Source organism: Nothobranchius furzeri, chromosome 5 (assembly GCF_043380555.1).
Source record: "Nothobranchius furzeri strain GRZ-AD chromosome 5, NfurGRZ-RIMD1, whole genome shotgun sequence".
Classification (NCBI taxonomy): Eukaryota; Metazoa; Chordata; class Actinopteri; order Cyprinodontiformes; family Nothobranchiidae; genus Nothobranchius; species Nothobranchius furzeri.
In genome coordinates, this window is record NC_091745.1 from 15,635,965 (window position 1) to 15,663,711 (window position 27,747).

Here is a 27,747-nt window from a genome sequence, read left to right on the forward strand (position 1 = left end):
CACTGCTTGTTTCTTGATGATATCAGAAGGAGACTGCTTGTTTCTTGATGATATCAGAAGGAGACTGCTTGTTTCTACATGATATCAGAAGGAGACTGCTTGTTTCTACATGATATCAGAAGGAGACTGTGTTACGTTTTACCTTCTTCAGGGAGGGGAAACCAGGGAGGCAAGAAGGAACTTGTGTAAAGAAAAACAAATTTATTAAAATATTAGAGGATAACACAAAACCAAGGGCTGGAAATCCTTACAGCAATTCACTAACACAGCCCATAAATCTCAGAGAGTCCAATGTTTGTATAAAATAAAGCAGGAGGCTAAGGCTCAGATCTTTTAACTGGCAGCACCAAAAGAAAACCATTCAGACCTAAGTGTCCAACAGGTTGGTACAAAAGAAAGATTTGGGATGGATTAACTAGAAGACTCAGGGTTATTTCCAAAACCTAAAGAAGCTTTCACCTTCTACATAATAATTCAGCGACTTAACCACAAAAGACTCTCAAACTCTAACAGTGGCCACTGTAGTTCTTTTACCAAGAGTAATTACTACACCCAAAGATAGACTTAATACAAGCTGAGGAATTATTTTCTTTCAAGATGTTTAAACTTCTAAAACCCTGAAACCAGCCCAAAGGGAGTCTACTTGGTTACAAGTAGCTCCCAGAATGAAAGTTCTTCCAGCCTTGTATCCTTTCCAGATCCAGAGAAAACGATTAGTCCAATTGCTTCCACCTGAAGAACTGTGGAGGGATCCCCTGGTGATGAGGCTGACGGTGCTCATTGTGGTTTCCATGGTTACTGGACAACAGCACGAGGCAGCCATCTTGTATCTGGGTCTGGTGTTGTCACTCCAAAAGAAAACAAAACAAAGGGAAGAAAACTACCAAAACAGGAGAAAAAATTCTGACTAAACAGTAATAATAATACGACCAACCATTGTAAAAGCCAGGTGTCGTAACAGACTGCTTGTTTCTTTATGATGTCAGAAGGAGACTGCTTGTTTCTACATGATATCAGAAAGAGACTGCTTGTTTCAACATGATGTCAGAAGGATATGGCAAGCCAAATGAGCATTTATTCTGATATCAGGATATCAGCCAGAATTGTCATGAACATGTAAGCCATTTCTGTCCACTAGTTAACTAGTTAGACATGTTTGTGTCAACTAGTTAAATAGTGACAGCCTAAATGTCAACTAGTTAACTAGTAAGGCCTAAATTCTCTCTAGTTAACTAGTTAAAATGTTTCATATCTTACTAGTTAACTAGTATTGCTCAGTGTGTTCACTAGTTAACTAGTGGACAGATCAATGTCCACTAGTTAACTAGTTAAAACACATTTAGTTTTTACTAGTCAACTAGTAAGGTACAAAAACTCGTACTAGCTGACTACTGAATGTAAAAATCCCACTTGTTAACTTTGCCCAATTTGGCCAGCCGCTTGAGCATAAATTCTGATATCTTGTCAACAGGTCAACTAGTTAACTAGTGAGGGTCAAACTGTACACGCTAGTTAGCTAGTGAACACATTTTGACCTTCACTAGTTAACTAGTTGACACAAAAATGGCTCATTAGTTAACTAGTAAAGGCCAAAATGCATACCAGTCAGCTAGTTGAAGGTATTTGTGTCTCACTAGTTAACTAGTCAGGGTCAAAATGAGCCCACCAGTTAACTAGTGGGAGACGGAAATGTTCACTAGTTAACTAGTGAACACATTTTGGCTTCACTAGTTAACTAGGTGACACAAAATGGCTCACTAGTTAACTAGTAAAGGCCAAAATGCATACCAGTCAGCTAGTTGAAGGTTTTTGTGTCTCACTAGTTAACTAGTGATGGCCAAAATGTGCACACCAGTTAACTAGTGACAGAAGAAATGCCCACTAGTTGAGTAGTGAACACATTTTGGCTTCCTAGTTAACTAGGTGACACAAAAATGGCTCACTAGTTAATTAGTAAGGGCTAAAATGCATACCAGTCAGCTAGTTGAAGGTTTTTGTGTCTCACTAGTTAACTAGTGACAGTTCAAAGTGTCCACATGTTCACTAGTGAAGGCAAAACTCCTAACTAGTTAAGTAGTTGGAGTAGGGCAGTGCCACTAGTTAACTAGTGAACCATTAATGACTCACTAGCTAGCTAGTTGATTGTAGCAGGCTCACTAGTTACCTAGTTGATGCATCCATTGTCCAAACTAGTTAACTAGTGAGGACATAAATGTATACTAGTAAACTAGTTCAAGCCTACATTCACACTAGCTAGCTAGTTGCACAGAATTCTAATTAGGAGGCAGAGAATTTCTCAAATTGAGGCTTTCTATTGGCTCACTATGTTAAAATAAAATATGACAACCAATCACAGTGCGGAATTTTGCAAAATCCCACCCCAAACATTTGCATGCGGCACACAAGTTAACATGCTGGCCAGAGGAACCTCAGCTAGTAAACTAGTAGTGGCTTCAGTGTGACACTTACATGTAAACTTGTGAAGGCGGAACTGCTCACTAGTTAACTAGAGAGGGTACAAATGTCCACTAGTTAACTAGTGAGGTGCAAAATAAGTGTCACTAGTTCACTAGTGGGCCCCAAAACGCCCACAAGTTAACTAGTAAGGTGTGGATATGCTCACTAGTTAACTAGTGAGGTGCAGATTTGCTCACTAGTTAACTAGTGCACCCTTAAGCGCCCACTAGTTAACTAGTAAGGTGCAAAAAAGCATCACTAGTTAACTAGTAAGGTGCAGATATGCTCACTAGTTAACTAGTGGGCCCCAAAACGCCAACTAGTTAACTAGTAGGGTGCAGATTTGCTCACTAGTTAACTAGTGAGGCGCAGATATGCTCACTAGTTAACTAGTGACGTGCGGATTTGCTTACTAGTTAACTAGTGAGGCGCAGATATGCTCACTAGTTAACTAGTGAGGTGCGGATTTGCTCACTAGTTAACTAGTGAGGTGCGGATTTGCTCACTAGTTAACTAGTGAGGTGCAGATTTGCTCACTAGTTAACTAGTGAGGTGCGGATTTGCTCACTAGTTAACTAGTGAGGTGCGGATTTGCTCACTAGTTAACTAGTGAGGTGCAGATATGCTCACTAGTTAACTAGTGAGCATATCTGCACCTCACTAGTACCTCACTAGTTAACTAGTGAGCATATCTGCACCTCACTAGTTAACTAGTGAGGTGCAGATTTGCTCACTAGTTAACTAGTTGCATCTAAAAACACATACAAGCTGACCATTTTTGTCCACTAGTTAACTAGTGGAACAATTGAAATTTCACCAGTTTACATGTGTGGCAGTGCAGCAGCTCACTAGTTAACTAGTGCCTGAAACACAAATTATGCATATTCTAATGAGAAGGCGGGCAGAAGACTCCTGTTGGGTATAAGAATCCCACCCAGTCTAAAACGTATGTGCTGTGGCCTCACAATCTGATGGGTGTCCCTGAGCGCCAAGGCTTGCACTCATTAGTCATGGTTTGACACCTACTGGTTGGTCGTTGCGGCGGGTTCGAATCCCGCAGATGGCATTCCGCAATTGCTGTAACATTATTTATTTTCTCTTTGTGTTGTAATGTTCAAAGTTTTATTGTTTTACTGCTTTTATTCCCCCCTCCCAAATCAAGTAAAGCACCTCGTTTGGTGTCGTGTAAGGGAGATCAGTTGGCGAGTTCAAGTCCCATTGAGGAGAATTGGAATTTAGTGTGCCAGTAATTTTATTGTAGTTCATTTTTGTTTGGTATTGAAAGTTTGGTATTGAAAAAGGCTATATTAAAAATAATTATTGATATATATATATATATATATATATATATATATATATATATATATATATTTATATATATATATATTTATTTATATATATATATATATATATATATATATATATATATATATATATATATCTCCATCCATCCATCCATCTTCCCAAGAAATAGATCAAATGACACTGAGGGAAAAAACTGTGGTTATTTTGGAGAGGGTGCTGGCTGCAAAACCACAAAGGCGGAGCTGCACCCCGCCCATTCACGCAAACTCAGCCTAGCCCACTGACTTCCGTTTTTGTTTTCAACTTTATCGCAAACTGACCTGACCCACATGAATTACGGCTGTTACTAGTTTACAGTCGTTAATGCTATGTTCTATACTCCAATTAAACAAGATAAATATAACTTGCTACATGACAAAGACTGAATATATCTCGAAATGAAAAGGTTTCTTTTAGCGAATATCTGCCTACAGCTGGTCTAATAAGAGTGGTGTACAACAGCACTTCAGTCTATTGAACGGCCTCTGGTAGTCTAGTGGTAAAATCGTCTGAGTTGGTTTTTGCTTTCCCCTCAGCTGATGCTGGTTCGATTCTCGGTGGGGTCATCAGCAGTCTATTTAGCCACATTCAATTTGTTTATATTTTAGTTGTAATGTTTCTTTTCAGCAAAATATTTATGTCGCTAAAAGTTCTTTGAATTTGGTCGTTCCTAAACAGCATTTTAGTTGAAACCTGCTCACAAATGGACTCACACTGGCTAAATAAACGAATAAATAAATAAATAAACACATTATATGTTAAACGGTATACCAGTAAATTGTTGTAAACATAGTACTGGCAAGTGTAGCTAGAAATGAAGAAAAGAGGTTGTAAACTACCTAAAACTTACACTACTGGGAGGCGAAACAGCATGTCAACCTGACTCCATAACCACTACACCACCACATCTGTTATAAATCAAGTGGCGTTACATGTAATTGTGCTGCCCAGTGTGTCTCTGAGATGGGATGTATTGTTTATTGGCGGTGTCTCAGTAGAAGTCATTTCAGAAATAATTTGTCAGAAAATTCACAGAATATCCAGATTTGAGAACCAAGACCAGACCCGCTTCGGGGGAGGAGACCAAATTGAAGCTGAGATGGGAGGAAAATGCATGAATGAGGCTAAAAATGGCTTTGGCGTGTTTCTTATGAGGAAATGACAATATAACATGATTAAAAGTTCCAAAAGTTAGATTTTTAATTATATGGAACCTTTACAAAAACTGTTCAATTAACTTCTCAACTCCGTCCTCAATCTTGCATTTTTTAGCTATAACACCCTCTTTGGTTCCAGAATGCTATCAAGTCTGACAACTGGAAGGAATTAGACTGACTCTAATGGAATGGGCGGGGCTGATTCTGGAATGGGCGGGGCTGACTCTGGTGCAGCTCCGCCTTTGTGGTTCTGCAGCAAGCACCACTTGTTATTTTGAGCTAGTACCAGAAGACAGTGTAACCTTTTTTAGTTCTCTCCAGTCAAAACAAAACTTTAGACTTTTTTCTTTTTTAAATTTAACAGGGAACAGCAATCAATTGAACAGGGAACTGCAACCAGTAGTCACACAACAAAATAAAATCACACAAACAAAATAAAGTTACTCTCCTTTTTTCTTGGTGTCTGAAAAGGGCAGGGAAAACCATCAGACTCCAGTCACCCATCGAATGGACTCTTCACCCTCCTGCCCTCTGGGAAGCGCTACAGGAGCCTATGGACTAAGATTACCAGGTCCCGAAACAGTTTCTTCCCCACAGCTGTCAGACTCCTAAACTCTGCCTGCTGACATAACACCCCAAACCAGCAGCACCCTACATAAACTCTGTAGAAACAAGAAAGCCCTGGAAATCGATGCAGAGCGTCGCGGGATATGCCTGACTGGTCATATATATTACCTCTCATGACACTGACCTCTGACCCTATGAACTTGTGTATGTGATGAGTTTATTTACCTTTGATAGGGAGTTATGACCTCTGATTTTGTCAAAATCCTTCAACCCGTTCAGGAGATATTGCACACAAAAGCCAAATTTTCATATATACGGCCTCACACAACCTTGACCTTTGACCCTATGAGGTTTTGTACCTCATGAGTTTATTTACCTTAGATAGGGAGTTCTCACCTGCGATTTGGTCAAAGTATTTCAACCTGTTCAGAAGATATTGCACACAAAAACCAATTTTTCATATATACGGCCTCACACGACCTTTACCTTTGACCCTATGAGGTTGTGACCTGATCAGTTTATCTACCTTTGATAGGGAGCTATCACCTCTGATTTGGTCAAAATCATTCAACCCGTTCAGGCAATTTTTGATATATATATGACCTCACACAACCTTGACCTTTGACCCTATGACATTGTGTTCCTAATCAGTTCATGTACCCTTCATAGTAATAAAATACACAGGCGAGGGTCCGACTCTCTGGAGGACGCCATGTTGGATTTTATGTTTATTTAGCTGTATTTATGGTTTTGCTGGTGGTTTTTGACTCCTTTGAAAACTGTGCAACAACACTCTTCTTCTTCCTTTTCTCGTGTGTTATTTGGCGGATGGCACTCAACATAAAAAGATGCATTTCTCAAACAATTAATGTATTGGAGCGTGAACCTGAGTCATTAATTTCATATCCTAATTTGAGAGTTACAGCTAGAGTCCAGAGAGTTTTGTTGGCTTTATGAGCATTAGTTAGTAAGGTCCTCACTTGAACAAAAAATACAGCTTGTTTGCAGTGACTTTGGTATTTACTACCCCCTATTGCCAGAAATCTACACACTTTCCCTTTAAGCGCGTTGTCTCTTTAAGACTGGTCCTGGGTGACATTGGAGTTTACAGCGAGGCCGTAGAAATTCTCTGTCTGGATATTTATTGTGGAGATTAATGGACTAAAATGGGTTGCTGCACCGTGACTGTCTTCTCCTTTTTTTGGAGAGTAAAAACTATATTTTGGTTTTTAAATGCTGCCGCTGCACCGTATTAAGAAATCATATTACTGGTTGGTTCGAAATGGGTTGAAATGTTCACATTTCTTCTTTGCTTTACATGCTGATCACTAAAGCGTGCTTTAATTAATATTGCGTTTTCGTAAAACGTAAGAGCAAACAAGGGGGATTTTAATTGACAAAAATAATAAAATCAGCACATTTCCAAGCCAACTGCGGTTAACATTGGCACGTCGGCTTGAAAAATATCTCCTTTTTGCCGTAAATAACACACATTTCATAGCTGTTGTGGGTTATGTATGTGTTCATCAGTGCTTGAGAACTGTAACTTTGGGGAGCGGGTCGTAATTGTGGGCTTTTAATGCGGTGCTGTCTGTGGCGAGGTGTTGGTAGGGTCTGATCGGAGCTGCAGCCAGAGCGTTTCTCCCGACCAGCGGCTGCTGGGAGCTGGTCCACGGTGAAGCAGCCCACGCAGCCGAACGAGGGCTTCCCGGCTAAGAGCTGACCGCAGCGGCCCCGACGACCGCGGGCCAGCGACCCGAGAAATAACATGGGGAGTCCTGCTGCTGCCTGCTGTTGTTTGTTTTCCGTAGTAAATACCTGAATATGCAGAGACTCAACAGGTCATTCAGTTGTGTGGTATCATTCAGATGATCAAATGAAATGTTGCAACATTAATATCAGTTTACCTGATCTTGATCAATAATCACATTGATGAATTGGTGCATGAATAACTACAGACCCTGCTTCCTGCAGCAGCTTTTTCTGCTCTAGATTTATGATCTGCTATTTGTATATTTCAACGAAAAAGACGGAAATGGCATTAATTATTTAGATTTATTTGTGGATTTTTTTGTCGATGTTAACCCTGTTGTGTCTCAGTTCATGAAGCTGTTTTCAATGTTTCCCGCGATGCGAGCAGCTGATTGTGCAGCAGATGGCCGCGGACATGATCAATTTCGAAGTGCTAGTTCTGGATCAAGAGAAAGCCTGCTGTGCTGTGCCGATGATTTTATTTTGCGAGGATGGATTGAGGAAGGGGGACACACATGCTTAAATATCGCCTGTCGGCAATAATCAGATTCATACTCATAAAATACTTGTTTACATGTTTTGTGTGTGTGTGTGTGTGTGTGTGTAACTCTGCCCACTAATCCGTTACGTATTTTGTTTCTTGTTGACATAAATACAAAAATTATGCAAAAGAAAAGAAGTGAAATAATGTACAAAACTAAAGTTTATGATCCAGTATCGAACCCACGACCTTCACCATTGCAGGCGAACGCGTTAGTCACTAGACCACCAGCACTAGGTGCTACATTTCTTCGCAAATTCATACCTTTAAAACACTATGAGTGCTGGCAGGCTTTACAGCAACGTATGTAAAATAGAGCCTTTTTTATTATTATAAACTTGTCGCTTCCGTACAAATGTGAAACAATATATCTGACGGAGATTTCTGCGGAGTTTCTGCACTTTCCTGTCAACAGAAACAGACATGCTGTCTGCCGCTGCCTTCCGCCTCCAGGCTTTTTCAGACTAATAACTGAAAACTAAAGACTGCACACGTTAACTGAACAAAGATTACAGCAATACACCACAACTTTCTCGCTACAAATATCGTCAAAACATATTTATGTGCTCAAACGATCTTAGTTTATCAAATTTTCTCTTAGAACAGCCTGAACAGAGTCCGCCATACTTTCTCTGTTTCTCAGTCCTACATGGACCAATCACATTGCTGTTCTGCATTTCTTCATTTGCATGTAAAGGCCGGATTTGCTCACTAGCTAACTAGTGAGCAGTACAGCGGTCGAACTAGTTAACATGTTACACAGAATGCCAGCCAAGTGTGTATTTATTCAAATTCCACAAATTTACTAGTTTGAGGGGCATTTTTCTGCAGCTAGTTAACTAGTGACAGTGTTTTGTGTTCACTACTTAACATGTAAGGCTCAGTTTGCCCTCTATAAGCTAGTGAGAAAAAATTATAATGCAGATATGCTCACTAGTTAACTAGTGAGTGCTTCCTGTCCCATTACAAGTGAACTAGAAAGGCCAAATATGTCAACTAGTTAACTAGTGAAGGTAAATTTGTCACTAGTTAACTAGTAAGAACACATTTTTACATAACAAGTAAACTAGATTGCTCCAAAAACAGCAACTAGTGTGCGTCTTGTGCGCACTAGTTAACTAGTGAGCATATCTGCACCTCACTAGTTAACTAGTGAGCATATCTGCACCTCACTAGTTAACTAGTGAGCAAATCCGCACCTCACTAGTTAACTAGTGAGCAAATCCGCACCTCACTAGTTAACTAGTGAGCAAATCCGCACCTCACTAGTTAACTAGTGAGCAAATCCGCACTTCACTAGTTAACTAGTGAGCAAATCCGCGCCTCACTAGTTAGCTAGTAAGCAAATCCGCACTTCACTAGTTAACTAGTGAGCATATCTGTGCCTCACTAGTTAACTAGTGAGCAAATCCGCACCCTACTAGTTAACTAGTTGGCGTTTTGGGGCCCACTAGTTAACTAGTGAGCATATCTGCACTTTACAAGTTAACTAGTGATGCTTTTTTGCACCTTACTAGTTAACTAGTGGGTGCTTTAGGGCACACTAGTTAACTAGTGAGCAAATCTGCACCTCACTAGTTAACTAGTGAGCAAATCCGCACATCACTAGTTAACTAGTGAGCATATCTGTGCCTCACTAGTTAACTAGTGAGCAAATCCGCACCCTACTAGTTAACTTGTTGACATTTTGGGGCCCACTAGTTAACTAGTGAGCATATCTGCACTTTACAAGTTAACTAGTGATGCTTTTTTGCACCTTACTAGTTAACTAGTGGGCGCTTTAGGGCGCACTAGTTAACTAGTGAGCAAATCTGCACCTCACTAGTTAACTAGTGAGCATATCCGCACCTTACTAGTTAACTTGTGGGCGATTTGGGGCCCACTAGTGAACTAGTGACACTTATTTTGCACCTCACTAGTTAACTAGTGGACATTTGTACCCTCTCTAGTTAACTAGTGAGCAGTTCTGCCTTCACAAGTTTACATGTAAGTGTCACACTGAAGCCACTACTAGTTCACTAGCTGAGGTTCCTCTGGCCAGCATGTTAACTTGTGTGCCGCATGCAAATGTTTGGGGTGGGATTTTACGAAATTCCGCACTGTGATTGGTTGTCATATTTTATTTTGACACAGGGAGCCAATAGAGAGTCTTAATTTGAGAAATTCTCCGCCTCCTAATTAGAATTCTGCGCAACTAGCTAGCTAGTGTGAATGTAGACTTGAACTAGTTTACTAGTATACATTTATGTCCTCACTAGTTAACTAGTTTGGACAATGGATGCATCAACTAGGTAACTAGTGAGCCTGCTGCCATCAACTAGCTAGCTAGTGAGCCATTAATGGTTCACTAGTTAACTAGTGGCACTGACCTACTCCAACTAGTTAACTAGTTAGGAGTTAAGCCTTCACTAGTTAAGTAGTGTGCACATTTTGGCCATCACTAGTTAACTAGTGAGACACAAAAAACCTTCAACTAGCTGACTGGTATGCACTTTGGCCTTTACTAGTTAACTAGTGAGCCATTTATGTGACAACTAGTTAACTAGTGAAGCCAAAATGTGTTCACTAGTTAACTAGTGCACATTTATGTCTACCACAAGTTAACTAGTGTGCACATTTTGGCCATCACTAGTTAACTAGTGAGACACAAAAACCTTCAACTAGCTGACTGGTATGCATTTTGGTCTTTACTAGTTAACTAGTGAGCCATTTATGTGTCAACTAGTTAACTAGTGAAGCCAAAATATGTTCACTAGTTAACTAGTGCGCATTTATGTCTACCACAAGTTAACTAGTGTGCACATTTTGACCCTCACTAGTTAACTAGTGAGACAAATACCTTCAAGTAGCTGACTGCTATGCATTTCTGCTTTTACTAGTTAACTAGTGAGCAGTTTTTGTGTCAACTAGTTAACTACTGAAGCCTAAATGTGTTCACTAGTTAACTAGTGCGCATTTCTGCTGTCACTAGTTAACTAGTGGGCACATTTTCACCCTCGATATTTAACTAGTTGACACAAACATGTCTAACTAGTTAACTAGTGGACAGAAATGGCTTACATGTTCATGACAATTCTGGCTGATATCCTGATATCAGAATAAATGCTCATTTGGCTTGCCATAGTAGGAGACTGCTTGTTTCTACATGATATCAGAAGGAGACTGCTTGTTTCTTTATGATGTCAGAAGGAGACTGCTTGTTTCTACATGATATCAGATGGAGACTGCTTGTTTCTACATGATATCAGAAGGAGACTGCTTGTTTCTACATGATATCAGAAGGAGACTGCTTGTTTCTTAATGATATCAGAAGGAGACTGCTTGTTTCTTTATGATATCAGAAAGAGACTGCGTGTTTCTTTATGATGTCAGAAGGAGACTGCTTGTTTCTACATGATATCAGAAGGAGACTGCTTGTTTCTACATGATATCAGAAGGAGACTGCTTGTTTCTTAATGATATCAGAAGGAGACTGCTTGTTTCTTTATGATATCAGAAAGAGACTGCGTGTTTCTTTATGATGTCAGAAGGAGACTGCTTGTTTCTACATGATATCAGAAGGAGACTGCTTGTTTCTTTATGATATCAGAAGGAGACTGCTTGTTTCTACATGATGTCGAAGGAGACTGCTTGTTTCTACATGATATCAGGAAGAGACTGCTTGTTTCTACATGATGTCGAAGGAGTCTGCCTGTTTCTTTATGATGTCAGAAGGAGACTGCTTGTTTATACATGATATCAGAAGGAGACTGCTTGTTTCTTTATGATATCAGAAGGAGACTGCTTGTTTCTTTATGATATCAGAAAGAGACTGCTTGTTTCTTTATGATGTCAGAAGGAGACTGCTTGTTTCTACATGATATCAGAAGGAGACTGCTTGTTTCTTTATGATATCAGAAGGAGACTGCTTGTTTCTACATGATGTCGAAGGAGTATGGCAAGCCAAATGAGCATTTATTCTGATATCAGGATATCAGCCAGAATTGTCATGAACATGTTAGCCATTTCTGTCCACTAGTTAACTAGTTAGACATGTTTGTGTCAACTAGTTAAATATCGAGGGTGAAAATGTGCCCACTAGTTAACTAGTGACAGCAGAAATGCGCACTAGTTAACTAGTGAACACATTTAGGCTTCAGTAGTTAACTAGTTGACACAAAAACTGCTCACTAGTTAACTAGTAAAAGCAGAAATGCATAGCAGTCAGCTACTTGAAGGTATTTGTCTCACTAGTTAACTAGTGAGGGTCAAAATGTGCACACTAGTTAACTTGTGGTAGACATAAATGCGCACTAGTTAACTAGTGAACATATTTTGGCTTCACTAGTTAACTAGTTGACACATAAATGGCTCACTAGTTAACTAGTAAAGACCAAAATGCATACCAGTCAGCTAGTTGAAGGTTTTTGTGTCTCACTAGTTAACTAGTGATGGCCAAAATGTGCACACTAGTTAACTTGTGGTAGACATAAATGTGCACTAGTTAACTAGTGAACACATTTTGGCTTCACTAGTTAACTAGTTGTCACATAAATGGCTCACTAGTTAACTAGTAAAGGCCAAAGTGCATACCAGTCAGCTAGTTGAAGTTTTTTTGTGTCTCACTAGTTAACTATTGATGGCCAAAATGTGCACACTAGTTAACTAGTGAAGGCTTAACTCCTAACTAGTTAACAAGTTGGAGTAGGTCAGTGCCACTAGTTAACTAGTGAACCATTAATGGCTCACTAGCTAGCTAGTTGATGGCAGCAGGCTCACTAGTTACCTAGTTGATGCATCCATTGTCCAAACTAGTTAACTAGTGAGGACATAAATGTATACTAGTAAACTAGTTCAAGTCTACATTCACACTAGCTAGCTAGTTGCGCAGAATTCTAATTAGGAGGCGGAGAATTTCTCAAATTAAGACTCTCTATTGGCTCCCTGTGTCAAAATAAAATATGACAACCAATCACAGTGCGGAATTTCGTAAAATCCCACCCCAAACATTTGCATGCGGCACACAAGTTAACATGCTGGCCAGAGTAACCTCAGCTAGTAAACTAGTAGTGGCTTCAGTGTGACACTTACATGTAAACTTGTGAAGGCGGAACTGCTCACTAGTTAACTAGAGAGGGTACAAATGTCCACTAGTTAACTAGTGAGGTGCAAAATAAGTGTCACTAGTTCACTAGTGGGCCCCAAATCGCCCACAAGTTAACTAGTAAGGTGCGGATATGCTCACTAGTTAACTAGTGAGGTGCAGATTTGCTCACTAGTTAACTAGTGTGCCCTAAAGCGCCCACTAGTTAACTAGTAAGGTGCAAAAAAGCATCACTAGTTAACTTGTAAAGTGCAGATATGCTCACTAGTTAACTAGTGGGCCCCAAAATGTCAACAAGTTAACTAGTAGGGTGCGGATTTGCTCACTAGTTAACTAGTGAGGCACAGATATGCTCACTAGTTAACTAGTGATGTGTGGATTTGCTCACTAGTTAACTAGTGAGGTGCAGATTTGCTCACTAGTTAACTAGTGTGCCCTAAAGCACCCACTAGTTAACTAGTAAGGTGCAAAAAAGCATCACTAGTTAACTTGTAAAGTGCAGATATGCTCACTAGTTAACTAGTGGGCCCCAAAACGCCAACTAGTTAACTAGTAGGTTTGCGGATTTGCTCACTAGTTAACTAGTGAGGCACAGATATGCTCACTAGTTAACTAGTGAAGTGCGGATTTGCTTACTAGCTAACTAGTGAGGCGCGGATTTGCTCACTAGTTAACTAGTGAAGTGCGGATTTGCTCACTAGTTAACTAGTGAGGTGCGGATTTGCTCACTAGTTAACTAGTGAGGTGCGGATTTGCTCACTAGTTAACTAGTGAGGTGCGGATTTGCTCACTAGTTAACTAGTGAGGTGCAGATATGCTCACTAGTTAACTAGTGAGGTGCAGATATGCTCACTAGTTAACTAGTGCGCAAAAGACGCACACTAGTTGCTGTTTTTGGAGCAATCTAGTTTACTTGTTATGTAAAAATGTGTTCTTACTAGTTAACTAGTGACAAATTTACCTTCACTAGTTAACTAGTTGACATATTTGGCCTTTCTAGTTCACTTGTAATGGGACAGGAAGCACTCACTAGTTAACTAGTCAGCATATCTGCATTATAATTTTTTCTCACTAGCTTATAGAGGGCAAACTGAGCCTTACATGTTAAGTAGTGAACACAAAACACTGTCACTAGTTAACTAGCTGCAGAAAAATGCCCCTAAAACTAGTAAATTTGTGGAATTTGAATAAATACACACTTGGCTGGCATTCTGTGTAACATGTTAACTAGTTCGACCGCTGTACTACTCACTAGTTACCTAGTGAGCAAATCCGGCCTTTACATGCAAATGAAGAAATGCAGAACAGCAATGTGATTGGTCCATGTAGGACTGAGAAACAGAGAAAGTATAGCGGACTCTGTTCAGGCTGTTCTAAGAGAAAATTTGATAAACTAAGATCGTTTGAGCACATAAATATGTTTTGACGATATTTGTAGCGAGAAAGTTGTGGTGTATTGCTGTAATCTTTGTTCAGTTAACGTGTGCAGTCTTTAGTTTTCAGTTATTAGTCTGAAAAAGCCTGGAGGCGGAAGGCAGCGGCAGACAGCATGTCTGTTTCTGTTGACAGGAAAGTGCAGAAACTCCGCAGAAATCTCCGTCAGATATATTGTTTCACATATACGGAAGCGACAAGTTTATAATAATAAAAAAGGCTCTATTTTACATACGTTGCTGTAAAGCCTGCCAGCACTCATAGTGTTTTAAAGGTATGAATTTGCGAGGAGATGTAGCACCTAGTGCTGGTGGTCTAGTGACTAACGCGTTCGTTCAAGTATTTTATGAGTATGAATCTGATTATTGCCGACAGTCGATATTTAAGCATGTGTGTCCCCCTTCCTCAATCCATCCTCGCAAAATAAAATCATCGCCACAGCACAGCAGGCTTTCTCTTGATCCAGAACTAGCACTTCGAAATTGATCATGTCCGCGGCCATCTGCTGCACAATCAGCTGCTCGCATCGCGGGAAACATTGAAAACAGCTTCATGAACTGAGACACAACAGGGTTAACATTGACAAAAAAATCCACAAATAAATCTAAATAATTAATGCCATTTCCGTCTTTTTCCTTGAAATATACAAATAGCAGATCATAAATCTAGAGCAGAAAAAGCTGCTGCAGGAAGCAGGGTCTGTAGTTATTCATGCACCAATTCATCAATGTGATTATTGATCAAGATCAGGTAAACTGATATTAATGTTGCAACATTTCATTTGATCATCTGAATGATACCACACAACTGAATGACCTGTTGAGTCTCTGCATATTCAGGTATTTACTACGGAAAACAAACAACAGCAGGCAGCAGCAGGACTCCCCATGTTATTTCTCGGGTCGCTGGCCCGCGGTCGTCGGGGCCGCTTCGGTCAGCTCTTAGCCGGGAAGCCCTCGTTCGGCTGCGTGGGCTGCTTCACCGTGGACCAGCTCCCAGCAGCCGCTGGTCGGGAGAAACGCTCTGGCTGCAGCTCCAATCAGACCCTACCAACACCTCGCCACAGACAGCACCGCATTAAAAGCCCACAATTACGACCCGCTCCCCAAAGTTACAGTTCTCAAGCACTGATGAACACATACTTAACCCACAACAGCTATGAAATGTGTGTTATTTACGGCAAAAAGGAGATATTTTTCAAGCCGACGTGCCAATGTTAACCGCAGTTGGCTTGGAAATGTGCAGATTTTATTATTTTTGTCAATTAAAATCCCCCTTGTTTGCTCTTACGTTTTACGAAAACGCAATATTAATTAAAGCACGCTTTAGTGATCAGCATGTAAAGCAAAGAATAAATGTGAACATTTCAACCCATTTCGAACCAACCAGTAATATGATTTCTTAATACGGTGCAGCGGCAGCATTTAAAAACCAAAATATAGTTTTTACTCTCCAAAAAAAGGAGAAGACAGTCACGGTGCAGCAACCCATTTTAGTCCATTAATCTCCACAATAAATATCCAGACATAGAATTTCTACGGCCTCGCTGTAAACTCCAATGTCACCCAGGACCAGTCTTAAAGAGACAACGCGCTTAAAGGGAAAGTGTGTAGATTTCTGGCAGTAGGGGGTAGTAAATACCAAAGTCACTGCAAACAAGCTGTATTTTTTGTTCAAGTGAGGACCTTACTAACTAATGCTCATAAAGCCAACAAAACCCTCTGGACTCTAGCTGTAACTCTCAAATTAGGATATGAGATTAATGACTCAGGTTCACGCTCCAATACATTAATTGTTTGAGAAATGCATCTTTTTATGTTGAGTGCCATCCGCCAAATAACACACGAGAAAAGGAAGAAGAAGAGTGTTGTTGCACAGTTTTCAAAGGAGTCAAAAACCACCAGCAAAACCATAAATACAGCTAAATAAACATAGAATCCAACATGGCGTCCTCCAGAGAGTCGGACCCTCGCCTGTGTATTTTATTACTATGAAGGGTACATGAACTGATTAGGAACACAATGTCATAGGGTCAAAGGTCAAGGTTGTGTGAGGTCATATATATATCAAAAATTGCCTGAACGGGTTGAATGATTTTGACCAAATCAGAGGTGATAGCTCCCTATCAAAGGTAGATAAACTGATCAGGTCACAACCTCATAGGGTCAAAGGTAAAGGTCGTGTGAGGCCGTATATATGAAAAATTGGTTTTTGTGTGCAATATCTTCTGAACAGGTTGAAATACTTTGACCAAATCGCAGGTGAGAACTCCCTACCTAAGGTAAATAAACTCATGAGGTACAAAACCTCATAGGGTCAAAGGTCAAGGTTGTGTGAGGCCGTATATATGAAAATTTGGCTTTTGTGTGCAATATCTCCTGAACGGGTTGAAGGATTTTGACAAAATCAGAGGTCATAACTCCCTATCAAAGGTAAATAAACTCATCACATACACAAGCTCATAGGGTCAGAGGTCAGTGTCATGAGAGGTAATATATATGACCAGTCAGGCATATCCCGCGACGCTCTGCATCGATTTGCAGGGCTTTCTTGTTTCTACAGAGTTTATGTAGGGTGCTGCTGGTTTGGGGTGTTATGTCAGCAGGCAGAGTTTAGGAGTCTGACAGCTGTGGGGAAGAAACTGTTTCGGGACCTGGTAGTCTTAGTCCATAGGCTCCTGTAGCGCTTCCCAGAGGGCAGGAGGGTGAAGAGTCCATTCGATGGGTGACTGGAGTCTGATGGTTTTCCCTGCCCTTTTCAGACACCAAGAAAAGAGGAGAGTAACTTTATTTTGTTTGTGTGATTTTATTTTGTTGTGTGACTACTGGTTGCAGTTCCCTGTTCAATTGATTGCTGTTCCCTGTTAAATTAAAAAAAGAAAAAAGTCTAAAGTTTTGTTTTGACTGGAGAGAACTAAAAAAGGTTACACTGTCTTCTGGTACTAGCTGAAAATAACAAGTGGTGCTCCCTGCAGAACCACAAAGGCGGAGCTGCACCAGAAGGTGGAGCTGCACCAGAGTCAGCCCCGCCCATTCCAGAATCAGCCCCGCCCATTCCATCAGAGTCAGTCTAATTCCTTCCAGTTGTCAGACTTGATAGCATTCTGGAACCAAAGAGGGTGTTGTAGCTAAAAAATGCGAGATTGAGGACGGAGTTGAGAAGTTAATTGAACAGTTTTTGTAAAGGTTCCATATAATTAAAAATCTAACTTTTGGGACTTTTAATCATGTTATATTGTCATTTCCTCATAAGAAACACGCCAAAGCCATTTTTAGCCTCATTCATGCATTTTCCTCCCATCTCAGCTTCAATTTGGTCTCCTCCCCCGAAGCGGGTCTGGTCTTGGTTCTCAAATCTGGATATTCTGTGAATTTTCTGACAAATTATTTCTGAAATGACTTCTACTGAGACACCGCCAATAAACCATACATCCCATCTCAGAGACACACTGGGAAGCACAATTACATGTAACGCCACTTGATTTATAACAGGTGTAGTGGTTATGGAGTCAGGTTGACATGCTGTTTCGCCTCCCAGTAGTGTAAGTTTTAGGTAGTTTACAACCTCTTTTCTTCATTTCTAGCTACACTTGCCAGTACTATGTTTACAACAATTTACTGGTATACCGTTTAACATATAATGTGTTTTTTTATTTATTTATTCGTTTATTTAGCCAGTGTGAGTCCATTTGTGAGCAGAGTTTCAACTAAAATGCTGTTTAGGAACGACCAAATTCAAAGAACTTTTAGCGACATAAATATTTTGCTGAAAATAAACATTACAACTAAAATATAAACAAATTGAATGTATCAGCTGGCTAAATAGACTGCTGACGACCCCACCGAGAATCGAACCAGCAACAGCTGAGGGGAAAGCAAAAACCAACTCAGACGATTTTACCACTAGACCACCAGAACCCATTCAACAGAATGAAGTGCTGTTGTACACCAATTTTATTAGACCAGCTGTAGGCAGATATTCGCTAAAAGAAACCTTTTCATTTCGAGATATATTCAGTCTTTGTCATGTAGCAAGTTATATTTATCTTGTTTAATTGGAGCATAGAACATAGCATTAACGACTGTAAACTAGTAACAGCCGTAATTCATGTGGGTCAGGTCAGTTTGCGATAAAGTTGAAAACAAAAACGGAAGTCAGTGGGCTAGGCTGAGTTTGCGTGAATGGGCGGGGTGCAGCTCCGCCTTTGTGGTTTTGCAGCGAGCACCCTCTCCAAAATAACCACAGTTTTTTCCCTCAGTGTCATTTGATCTATTTCTTGGGAAGATGGGTGGATGGATGGATGGAGATATATATATATATATATATATAATTATTTTTAATATAGCCTTTTTCAATACCAAACTTTCAATACCAAACAAAAATGAACTACAATAAAATTGCTGGCACACTAAATTCCAATTCTCCTCAATGGGACTTGAACTCGCCAACTGATCTCCCTTACACTACACCAAACGAGGTGCTTTACTTGATTTGGGAGGGGGGAATAAAAGCAGTAAAACAATAAAACTTTGAACATTACAACACAAAGAGAAAATAAATAATGTTACAGCAATTTCGGAATGCCATCTGCTGGATTCGAAACCGCCGCAACGACCAACCAGTAGGTGTCAAACCATGACTAATGAGTTCAAGCCTTGGCGCTCAGGGACACCCATCAGTATGTGATTGTGAGGCCACAGCACATACGTTTTAGACTGGGTGGGATTCTTATACCCAACAGGAGTCTTCTGCCCGCCTTCTCATTAGAATATGCATAATTTGTGTTTCAGGCACTAGTTAACTAGTGAGCTGCTGCACGGCCACACATGTAAAGTGGTGAAATTTCAATTGTTCCACTAGTTAACTAGTGGACAAAAATGGTCAGCTTGTATGTGTTTTTAGATGTAACTAGTTAACTAGTGAGCAAATCCGTACCTCACTAGTTAACTAGTGAGGTGCAGATATGCTCACTAGTTAACTAGTGAGGTACTAGTGAGGTGCAGATATGCTCACTAGTTAACTAGTGAGCATATCTGCACCTCACTAGTTAACTAGTGAGCAAATCCGCACCTCACTAGTTAACTAGTGAGCAAATCCGCACCTCACTAGTTAACTAGTGAGCAAATCTGCACCTCACTAGTTAACTAGTGAGCAAATCTGCACCTCACTAGTTAACTAGTGAGCAAATCCACACCTCACTAGTTAACCAGTGAGCATATCTGCGCCTCACTAGTTAACTAGTAAGCAAATCCGCACGTCACTAGTTAACTAGTGAGCATATCTGCGCCTCACTAGTTAACTAGTGAGCAAATCCGCACCCTACTAGTTAACTAGTTGGTTTTTTGGGGCCCACTAGTTAACTAGTGAGCATATCTGCACTTTACAAGTTAACTAGTGATGCTTTTTTGCACCTTACTAGTTAACTAGTGGGCGCTTAAGGGTGCACTAGTTAACTAGTGAGCAAATCTGCACCTCACTAGTTAACTAGTGAGCATATCCGCACCTTACTAGTTAACTTGTGGGCGTTTTGGGGCCCACTAGTGAACTAGTGACACTTATTTTGCACCTCACTAGTTAACTAGTGGACATTTGTACCCTCTCTAGTTAACTAGTGAGCAGTTCCGCCTTCACAAGTTTACATGTAAGTGTCACACTGAAGCCACTACTAGTTCACTAGCTGAGGTTCCTCTGGCCAGCATGTTAACTTGTGTGCCACATGCAAATGTTTGGGGTGGGATTTTGTAAAATTCCACACTTTGATTGGTTGTCATATTTTATTTCAACATAGTGAGCCAATAGAAAGCCTCAATTTGAGAAATTCTCTGCCTCCTAATTAGAATTCTGTGCAACTAGCTAGCTAGTGTGAATGTAGGCTTGAACTAGTTTACTAGTATACATTTATGTCCTCACTAGTTAACTAGTTTGGACAATGGATGCATCAACTAGGTAACTAGTGAGCTTGCTACAATCAACTAGCTAGCTAGTGAGTTTTTAATGGTTCACTAGTTAACTAGTGGCACTGACCTACTCCAACTACTTAACTAGTTAGGAGTTTTGCCTTCACTAGTGAACATGTGGACACTTTGAACTGTCACTAGTTAACTAGTGAGACACAAAAACCTTCAACTAGCTGACTGGTATGCATTTTAGCCCTTACTAGTTAACTAGTGAGCCATTTTTGTGTTACCTAGTTAACTAGGAAGCCAAAATGTGTTCACTTGTCAACTAGTGGGCATTTCTTCTGTCACTAGTTAACTGGTGTGCACATTTTGGCCATCACTAGTTAACTAGTGAGACACAAAAACCTTCAACTAGCTGACTGGTATGCATTTTGGCCTTTACTAGTTAACTAGTGAGCCATTTTTGTGTCACCTAGTTAACTAGTGAAGCCAAAATGTGTTCACTAGTTAACTAGTGAACATTTCCGTCTCCCACTAGTTAACTGGTGGGCTCATTTTGACCCTGACTAGTTAACTAGTGAGACACAAATACCTTCAACTAGCTGACTGGTATGCATTTTGGCCTTTACTAGTTAACTAATGAGCCATTTTTGTGTCAACTAGTTAACTAGTGAAGGTCAAAATGTGTTCACTAGTTAACTAGCGTGTACAGTTTGACCCTCACTAGTTAACTAGTTGACCTGTTGACAAGATATCAGAATTAATGCTCAAGCGGCTGGCCAAATTGGGCAAAGTTAACAAGTGGGATTTTTACATTCGGTAGTCAGCTAGTACAAGTTTTTGTACCTTACTAGTTGACTAGTAAAAACTAAATGTGTTTTAACTAGTTGACTAGTGGACATTGATCTGTCCACTAGTTAACTAGTGAACACACTGAGCAATACTAGTTAACTAGTAAGATATGAAACATTTTAACTAGTTAACTAGAGAGAATTTAGGCCTTTCTAGTTAACTAGTTGACATTTAGGCTGTCACTATTTAACTAGTTGACACAAACATGTCTAACTAGTTAACTAGTGGACAGAAATGGCTTACATGTTCATGACAATGCTGGCTGATATCCTGATATCAGAATAAATGCTCATTTGGCTTGCCATATAATGTGATTATTGATCAAGATCAGGTAAACTGATATTAACGTTGCAACATTTCATTTGATCATCTGAATGATACCACACAACTGAATGACCTGTTGAGTCTCTGCATATTCAGGTATTTACTACGGAAAACAAACAACAGCAGGCAGCAGCAGGACTCCCCATGTTATTTCTCGGGTCGCTGGCCCGCGGTCGTCGGGGCCGCTGCGGTCAGCTCTTAGCCGGGAAGCCCTCGTTCGGCTGCGTGGGCTGCTTCACCGTGGACCAGCTCCCAGCAGCCGCTGGTCGGGAGAAACGCTCTGGCTGCAGCTCCGATCAGACCCTACCAACACCTCGCCACAGACAGCACCGCATTAAAAGCCCACAATTACGACCCGCTCCCCAAAGTTACAGTTCTCAAGCACTGATGAACACATACATAACCCACAACAGCTATGAAATGTGTGTTATTTACGGCAAAAAGGAGATATTTTTCAAGCCGACGTGCCAATGTTAACCGCAGTTGGCTTGGAAATGTGCTGATTTTATTATTTTTGTCAATTAAAATCCCCCTTGTTTGCTCTTACGTTTTACGAAAACGCAATATTAATTAAAGCACGCTTTAGTGATCAGCATGTAAAGCAAAGAAGAAATGTGAACATTTCAACCCATTTCGAACCAAACAGTAATATCATTTCTTAATACGGTGCAGCGGCAGCATTTAAAAACCAAAATATAGTTTTTACTCTCCAAAAAAAGGAGAAGACAGTCACGGTGCAGCAACCCATTTTAGTCCATTAATCTCCGCAATAAATATCCAGACAGAGAATTTCTACGGCCTCGCTGTAAACTCCAATGTCACCCAGGACCAGTCTTAAAGAGACAACGCGCTTAAAGGGAAAGTGTGTAGATTTCTGGCAATAGGGGGTAGTAAATACCAAAGTCACTGCAAACAAGCTGTATTTTTTGTTCAAGTGAGGACCTTACTAACTAATGCTCATAAAGCCAACAAAACCCTCTGGACTCTAGCTGTAACTCTCAAATTAGGATATGAGATTAATGACTCAGGTTCACGCTCCAATACATTAATTGTTTGAGAAATGCATCTTTTTATGTTGAGTGCCATCCGCCAAATAACACACGAGAAAAGGAAGAAGAGTGTTGTTGCACAGTTTTCAAAGGAGTCAAAAACCACCAGCAAAACCATAAATACAGCTAAATAAACATAGAATCCAACATGGCGTCCTCCAGAGAGTCGGACCCTCGCCTGTGTATTTTATTACTATGAAGGGTACATGAACTGATTAGGAACACAATGTCATAGGGTCAAAGGTCAAGGTTGTGTGAGGTCATATATATATCAAAAATTGCCTGAACGGGTTGAATGATTTTGACCAAATCAGAGGTGATAGCTCCCTATCAAAGGTAGATAAACTGATCAGGTCACAACCTCATAGGGTCAAAGGTAAAGGTCGTGTGAGGCCGTATATATGAAAAATTGGTTTTTGTGTGCAATATCTTCTGAACAGGTTGAAATACTTTGACCAAATCGCAGGTGAGAACTCCCTATCTAAGGTAAATAAACTCATGAGGTACAAAACCTCATAGGGTCAAAGGTCAAGGTTGTGTGAGGCCGTATATATGAAAATTTGGCTTTTGTGTGCAATATCTCCTGAACGGGTTGAAGGATTTTGACAAAATCAGAGGTCATAACTCCCTATCAAAGGTAAATAAACTCATCACATACACAAGTTCATAGGGTCAGAGGTCAGTGTCATGAGAGGTAATATATATGACCAGTCAGGCATATCCCGCGACGCTCTGCATCGATTTGCAGGGCTTTCTTGTTTCTACAGAGTTTATGTAGGGTGCTGCTGGTTTGGGGTGTTATGTCAGCAGGCAGAGTTTAGGAGTCTGACAGCTGTGGGGAAGAAACTGTTTCGGGACCTGGTAGTCTTAGTCCATAGGCTCCTGTAGCGCTTCCCAGAGGGCAGGAGGGTGAAGAATCCATTCGATGGGTGACTGGAGTCTGATGGTTTTCCCTGCCCTTTTCAGACACCAAGAAAAAAGGAGAGTAACTTTATTTTGTTTGTGTGATTTTATTTTGTTGTGTGACTACTGGTTGCAGTTCCCTGTTCAATTGATTGCTGTTCCCTGTTAAATTTAAAAAAGAAAAAAGTCTAAAGTTTTGTTTTGACTGGAGAGAACTAAAAAAGGTTACACTGTCTTCTGGTACTAGCTCAAAATAACAAGTGGTGCTTGCTGCAGAACCACAAAGGTGGAGCTGCACCAGAAGGTGGAGCTGCACCAGAATCAGCCCCGCCCATTCCATTAGAGTCAGTCTAATTCCTTCCAGTTGTCAGACTTGATAGCATTCTGGAACCAAAGAGGGTGTTGTAGCTAAAAAAATGCGAGATTGAGGACGGAGTTGAGAAGTTAATTGAACAGTTTTTGTAAAGGTTCCATATAATTAAAAATCTAACTTTTGGAACTTTTAATCATGTTATATTGTCATTTCCTCATAAGAAACACGCCAAAGCCATTTTTAGCCTCATTCATGCATTTTCCTCCCATCTCAGCTTCAATTTGGTCTCCTCCCCCGATGCGGGTCTGGTCTTGGTTCTCAAATCTGGATATTCTGTGAATTTTCTGACAAATTATTTCTGAAATGACTTCTACTGAGACACCGCCAATAAACCATACATCCCATCTCAGAGACACACTGGGCAGCACAATTACATGTAACGCCACTTGATTTATAACAGATGTGGTGGTGTAGTGGTTATGGAGTCAGGTTGACATGCTGTTTCGCCTCCCAGTAGTGTAAGTTTTAGGTAGTTTACAACCTCTTTTCTTCATTTCTAGCTACACTTGCCAGTACTATGTTTACAACAATTTACTGGTATACCGTTTAACATATAATGTGTTTATTTATTTATTTATTTGTTTATTTAGCCAGTGTGAGTCCATTTGTGAGCAGAGTTTCAACTAAAATGCTGTTTAGGAACAACCAAATTCAAAGAACTTTTAGCGACATAAATATTTTGCTGAAAAGAAACATTACAACTAAAATATAAACAAATTGAATGTGGCTAAATAGACTGCTGATGACCCCACCGAGAATCGAACCAGCATCAGCTGAGGGGAAGGCAATAACCAACTCAGACGATTTTACCAGTAGACTACCAAAGGCCATTCAGTAGACTGAAGTGCTGTTGTACACCACTTTTATTAGACCAGCTGTAGGCAGATATTCGCTAAAAGAAACCTTTTCATTTCGAGATATATTCAGTCTTTGTCATGTAGCAAGTTATATTTATCTTGTTTAATTGGAGTATAGAACATAGCATTAACGACTGTAAACTAGTAACAGCCGTAATTCATGTGGGTCAGGTCAGTTTGCGATAAAGTTGAAAACAAAAACGGAAGTCAGTGGGCTAGGCTGAGTTTGCGTGAATGGGCGGGGTGCAGCTCCGCCTTTGTGGTTTTGCAGCCAGCACCCTCTCCAAAATAACCAGTTTTTTCCCTCAGTATCATTTGATCTATTTCTTGGGAAGATGGATGGATGGATGGAGATATATATATATATATATATATATATATATATATATATATATATATATATATATATATATATATCAATAATTATTTTTAATATAGCCTTTTTCAATACCAAACTTTCAATACCAAACAAAAATGAACTACAATAAAATTACTGGCACACTAAATTCCAATTCTCCTCAATGGGACTTGAACTCGCCAACTGATCTCCCTTACACGACACCAAACGAGGTGCTTTACTTGATTTGGGAGGGGGGAATAAAAGCAGTAAAACAATAAAACTTTGAACATTACAACACAAAGAGAAAATAAATAATGTTACAGCAATTGCGGAATGCCATCTGCGGGATTCGAACCCGCCGCAACGACCAACCAGTAGGTGTCAAACCATGACTAATGAGTGCAAGCCTTGGCGCTCAGGGACACCCATCAGATTGTGAGGCCACAGCACATACGTTTTAGACTGGGTGGGATTCTTATACCCAACAGGAGTCTTCTGCCCGCCTTCTCATTAGAATATGCATAATTTGTGTTTCAGGCACTAGTTAACTAGTGAGCTGCTGCACTGCCACACATGTAAACTGGTGAAATTTCAATTGTTCCACTAGTTAACTAGTGGACAAAAATGGTCAGCTTGTATGTGTTTTTAGATGCAACTAGTTAACTAGTGAGCAAATCCGCACCTCACTAGTTAACTAGTGAGGTGCAGATATGCTCACTAGTTAACTAGTGAGGTACTAGTGAGGTGCAGATATGCTCACTAGTTAACTAGTGAGCAAATCCGCACCTCACTAGTTAACTAGTGAGCAAATCCGCACCTCACTAGTTAACTAGTGAGCAAATCTGCACCTCACTAGTTAACTAGTGAGCAAATCCGCACCTCACTAGTTAACTAGTGAGCATATCTGCGCCTCACTAGTTAACTAGTAAGCAAATCCGCACGTCACTAGTTAACTAGTGAGCATATCTGCGCCTCACTAGTTAACTAGTGAGCAAATCCGCACCCTACTAGTTAACTAGTTGGCGTTTTGGGGCCCACTAGTTAACTAGTGAGCATATCTGCACCTTACTAGTTAACTAGTGATGCTTTTTTGCACCTTACTAGTTAACTAGTGGGCGCTTAAGGGTGCACTAGTTAACTAGTGAGCAAATCTGCACCTCACTAGTTAACTAGTGAGCATATCCACACCTTACTAGTTAACTTGTGGGCGTTTTGGGGCCCACTAGTGAACTAGTGACACTTATTTTGCACCTCACTAGTTAACTAGTGGACATTTGTACCCTCTCTAGTTAACTAGTGAGCAGTTCCGCCTTCACAAGTTTACATGTAAGTGTCACACTGAAGCCACTACTAGTTTACTAGCTGAGGTTCCTCTGGCCAGCATGTTAACTTGTGTGCCGCATGCAAATGTTTGGGGTGGGATTTTGCAAAATTCCGCACTGTGATTGGTTGTCATATTTTATTTTAACATAGTGAGCCAATAGAAAGCCTCAATTTGAGAAATTCTCTGCCTCCTAATTAGAATTCTGTGCAACTAGCTAGCTAGTGTGAATGTAGGCTTGAACTAGTTTACTAGTATACATTTATGTCCTCACTAGTTAACTAGTTTGGACAATGGATGCATCAACTAGGTAACTAGTGAGCCTGCTACAATACACTAGCTAGCTAGTGAGTCATTAATGGTTCACTAGTTAACTAGTGGCACTGCCCTACTCCAACTACTTAACTAGTTAGGAGTTTTGCCTTCACTAGTGAACATGTGGACACTTTGAACTGTCACTAGTTAACTAGTGAGACACAAAAACCTTCAACTAGCTGACTGGTATGCATTTTAGCCCTTACTAGTTAACTAGTGAGCCATTTTTGTGTCACCTAGTTAACTAGGAAGCCAAAATGTGTTCACTAGTCAACTAGTGGGCATTTCTTCTGTCACTAGTTAACTGGTGTGCACATTTTGGCCATCACTAGTTAACTAGTGAGACACAAAAACCTTCAACTAGCTGACTGGTATGCATTTTGGCCTTTACTAGTTAACTAGTGAGCCATTTTGTGTCACCTAGTTAACTAGTGAAGCCAAAATGTGTTCACTAGTTCACTAGTGAACATTTCCGTCTCCCACTAGTTAACTGGTGGGCTCATTTTGACCCTGACTAGTTAACTAGTGAGACACAAATACCTTCAACTAGCTGACTGGTATGCATTTTGGCCTTTACTAGTTAACTAATGAGCCATTTTTGTGTCAACTAGTTAACTAGTGAAGGTCAAAATGTGTTCACTAGTTAACTAGCGTGTACAGTTTGACCCTCACTAGTTAACTAGTTGACCTGTTGACAAGATATCAGAATTAATGCTCAAGCGGCTGGCCAAATTGGGCAAAGTTAACAAGTGGGATTTTTACATTCAGTTGTCAGCTAGTACGAGTTTTTGTACCTTACTAGTTGACTAGTAAAAACTAAATGTGTTTTAACTAGTTAACTAGTGGACATTGATCTGTCCACTAGTTAACTAGTGAACACACTGAGCAATACTAGTTAACTAGTAAGATATGAAACATTTTAACTAGTTAACTAGAGAGAATTTAGGCCTTACTAGTTAACTAGTTGACATTTAGGCTGTCACTATTTAACAAGTTGACACAAACATGGCTAACTAGTTAACTAGTGGACAGAAATGGCTTACATGTTCATGACAATTCTGGCTGATATCCTGATATCAGAATAAATGCTCATTTGGCTTGCCATATATTTCTACATGATATCAGAAAGATACTGCTTCTGTCTTGATGATATCAGAAGGAGACTGCTTGTTTCTTTA